We start from the raw sequence: 4,545 nt of genomic DNA on the forward strand, positions 1-4,545 counted from the left end.
CTTTTTTTTCGCTACTAAGTATTCCACTGTGTATGAATAATCTACCATTGATGAACATTTATGTTTCCAATCTTTAACTTCTACACATAATATTGCAATGACTGTCTTTGGATAGACAACTTTGTGGCCCCTAGGAAATTCACATGCCAAAGCAGAGTTACCGAATGGAGGACTAGGTACGCTGGGTATATTTATATATTTGAAAGCTATTGCAAAAGGACCCTCCAAAGAGATCAGACACTTTACATTCTTAGAAGCAACGTATAAGAGTTTTTCACTGGATCGCTTGTTTGTTTTTAATTGTCTTTGTTATTTTTCATGTTCTGAACCAATGCAAGTTTGTTGTCACGAGTGAAACAACACAATACCAAGATAATCTGTATTTGTGTCACTGTGTCTCTCCTCTTATAAGGACATCAGAAGCTGACACCTCCCTTTCCCATTTCCTTCCCTTTCACGCTTTTATGATATTACTGGTGCCAACACCTGTTCATCTATCTCCCTTTCCCATTTCCTTCCCTTTCATGCTTTTCTTTATGATATTACTGGTGCCAACACCTGTTCATCTACACCTGCCTCCTTGCTTACACTAAAATGTGCAGATATGTACATATAGAGGAAGTTTGCTTTTTTGTCTGAATAAAACTGAATCATCAGATTCATAAACTTGTTTTCCCCTACTTTACAGTGGGCATATCTGTAGGTTAGTACTCTAATTTTTTTATCATGCACACACACACACACACACAGATATCCTCCTCCATAAATGGCATCGTAGCAGGCATACGGAGGGTTGACTGTTATAGATATTTTCAGTGCAATCCTGTTGCCCTCAAATCTCTATTTTTTTTCTCTCCTATTCCTTCTCCTTTCTCCTTTCCGACACAAGTAGCCCCACACAAGTACCTCTGATGGGCAGCCTTCGCTACCTTTTTTCATATTCACATATCTATGTAGAAATACAAACATGTATGCAAGTGTGGGACTTGGGGTCAAGTTTTGCTTTCTTTGGGGTCGTTTTGCAAAAATGGACCCATCTCCATTTCTCACTTTTCTCACTCCAGAAGAAAATCCTTCGTGGAAATGCTTCCAAGTTTTTTAATAGTTGCATAATATTCCCTGGCCAAGGGACTTTTACTTTGTTTCTAGTTGTCGTGATGGTGGCTTTTTTGTTTTGTTTTGTTTTGTTTTGTTTGTGAATAATGTTACAGTAAACATCTGGGGACATGTCACAATGTCACTGTGAATAATGTTACAGTAAACATCTGGGGACATTTACCCTCTCCCTTTCTCTTTCTGTTCTTGCTGCTGACTCCCTCATGGTAGCGGGTTTCCTCAGGCCTTTTGTAATTGGATTGTCTACTCAGGTCTGACAGGCATCCTGCTGGCTGCCTGAGCAGGCGCGGCTGAAGGTGTGTGCCGCCAGAGAAGTTGAGCTATTGCTTCTGCCAGGTGTCCCAAGGAGTTATCAGTCGGAAGCCACATTTTTTTTTTTTTGAATTGTGGTAAAATATACATAAAATATACCATCTTAACCACTTTTAGTGCTTTCACCTGGTAATGCAACCAATTGAACTCTTTTCACCTTGGAAAACTCCAAACCCATAAAACAAATCCCCGTTTCCTGCTCCCCTCTGACAACCACCATTCTACTTTCTGTCTCTGAATTTTCCAGCCAGGAAAAGCTTTTATGTTTATTTCCTGGCCTGGAGACTCTAAGATCACATGAGTAGTGTAAATTCAATCCCAGATCCAAAAGAAGGCAGATATTAGGATACAAATTTCTCTAAAGAGGCCTTCCTCTTCCCCAACGAGACCCAGGCCAGGTTAGAAAAGCTTTCTTCTCCTCTGCCTTTGCTGGTGCGTGCATTTTTTTCCAGCCTAACTTATACTGGTTTAAACCTTCAAGGGTCCCCCTCAGTTCCACCTCTCTGCTTCATTTAGGCTCAAAACTTTGTCCTTTGTCCCTTGTCCCTGTGGCTATGCAAACAAAGTGCCTGGGTGATGGAGACCAGGGAAGGGCCCTCAGGGCAGGCAAAGCAGCCTGGCTCCCTCCCCAGACAGGTCTCACTTCCTTGCCCAGGGCTATCTTTATTTCCATGCAGCTCGGCGATGCATAAAAAGTGTGCAGATGGTTTTGTACCCTAAGTTTCTGGATGTTTTATAGAGCTTTCCCCCAAAACTATCAAATCTTCCTTCTTGCTAAAAAAGGATGTCTCTTACATTTCTTTTTCCTTGCATCAGTTTTTAGCCTTAACTTTTCATGGGCTCCTGTCTTATTTTGCCAATAGAACTAGAGCCCTGGTATTCACTGGGCATGGATGGCCCCAGTGGACGTAAAGAAGACGCTCGGTGGAGACTAGAATGATAGAAAAACAGCAGAGCTCCCAGTGAGGGCTGCGGGATGACCACGAAGATGACGCTGTCTCTGTTTCAGGGATGTTTGGGGCCCATAAAACTTAGGTTGATAATGTTGGCAGTGGTCCATGAGAAAGAGCTGGGCCTATCTCAGCTGGAATAAAAGGACTCATGGGACAATGATGATAATTATAATAGCTAATGTTAGTCACTTTACGTCATTTAACCCCCACCACTCTCATACACACACATCGACAACAGCTAGAAATTCTCACCCTCTTTTTAAAGAGGGGGAAACTGAAGCTCAGAAAGCCTCGCAACTTGCCCACAGTCACACAGCCAGCGAGTAGAAGAGCACGTATTAAATCTAAGTATGTCTGAACCCAAAGCCCCACAGTACAGGATGGTCTGAAGGCAAGAGGCAGAGCCCAGGTCGCCCCACGCAGCAGGTGGGTGCAGCTGGATGAGCTTGACTCAAGGCCTAGGGGATGGAGCCCACTGAGGTCTGGAGCTGGAGGGGTGACCTGAGCGCCCTGCGTCTTCAGAGTCGAAACTCAGAGGCTGCACGGTCAGACCCGAGCTGGTCAGGGCAAGCCTCTCTGGCTAGAGTTCAGGGTCACTGAACCGAGAGAGGAGCCATTCCTCTTCATGTGGATGGGTTTGCTGTCTGCACGTCCTCAGAGGCTGGGAAGTCTATGGCCTTTGCCCGCTGGTTTACCCCGCTCCCTCTCTGTCGTTGTTTGGAGCAGAGAAGTTGTGCTGGGTGTCGTGAGAATCCATATTGGACAGGCAGGACAAGGCCAGACTACAAAAGCCCTCGAAAGCCAAGCGGCTCCTCACGCGACAGGCATCAGGGAGCCAGTGCCAGTTCCTGAGGAACAGAGCAACCTGATGAGCACATTCGCTTAGGGAACACTGATGCGCAAGATGATTTGGAGGCAGAATCAGTCCTCTAAGCCCTGCAATGAAGAAAGGTGACCTCTAAGGGGTCTCTAGTGAGGTTCACATGCCTGGAAGGGGCTGGAGGGCAGCTCTCCAGACAGTATAAACCATGCCTAGATGGAAAAGAGTTCCAGACCCTTTCCAGAACCAACCCCTCAGGGCCTGAGCCACCCAGGCATTTGCCTAGCCTATTACAGGGAGGTGCAGCTATGTAAAGAAGCGTCATCTACCAAATAAAATTCGTACCACTTAATAGATACAGGGGCTGAAGAACACATTACATTTGCACAGAGTGTACACCATCATGTAAGCAAACCCTTTCTGCCTCTTAGAATTAAAGAGATGCATTTCGTAATGGACACATATATCTGATACATGATCAGTGATAAAATACTCCAGTCTTTCTGGATTGGTCCTGCCTGGCAATTTGTAATAAGAACTATAAATCTGGTTGAACCCCGTGAGGGGGCAACACCCCATTAAGAGGTGGCCCCCTAGAAAATGATCAAATCAGAAATGGCCCAAAGTAGTACCATTTGGGGAGGCAGGAGACAGAATCACCCAGGGCCGAGGAGACAGGAAGGGGCTCCGCTGAGCCAAGAGGCTCGGCACCCGGCACCCACCTGGGCTGCCTGAGCGAGGCACTAACAAACGTCTCGAGACGGGGAGAAGGACCTCTAGTGTGTGGGACTCTGACCTGGGTCCTGGGACCTTGCAAAGACAAGGCAGTGTTGTGAGCACAAGGGTGGCGTCAGAGCCCCCACTTTTCTCATCTGTAAAATGGGAATGAAATCCACAGTTCTTGGCCCTGGGCCTGGTCAGTGATGAACTGTTATTACTACATGTACGATACACACAGACAATAACAGCTCTGCCACCGTCGCAACTGGACACAAATATTTTTAGAAGGGCTGGTGGATGAGTGTAAGGCGGCATACACGTGGCTACAGGGGATCCAGTGGCACCAGTGTCTGAGGCAGAGATGCCAAAGAACCCAGTGCCTCCAGCCTGGGAGGGAGACCCAAGCGGAGAAAACAACTTGGCACAGATTTGCTACTCAGATACCTGGTTCCCGGCAGCTCCTCACCACAATCCTCTCTGCGCCCCTGAGGACGCCCTAGCCACTCCCTTGGCAGTGCTGGTCTCAGTATGAAAAAATCCCTTTTCTCCTGAGGTCAGCCAAACAAGTTTAGACTCATCCCCAGAAGAATGTGTCTAAGAAACTAGAGAGGAAACAAAACTAAG

Source organism: Pteropus alecto, unplaced genomic scaffold (genome assembly GCF_000325575.1).
Source record: "Pteropus alecto unplaced genomic scaffold, ASM32557v1 scaffold42, whole genome shotgun sequence".
In the NCBI taxonomy this organism is placed as follows: Eukaryota; Metazoa; Chordata; class Mammalia; order Chiroptera; family Pteropodidae; genus Pteropus; species Pteropus alecto.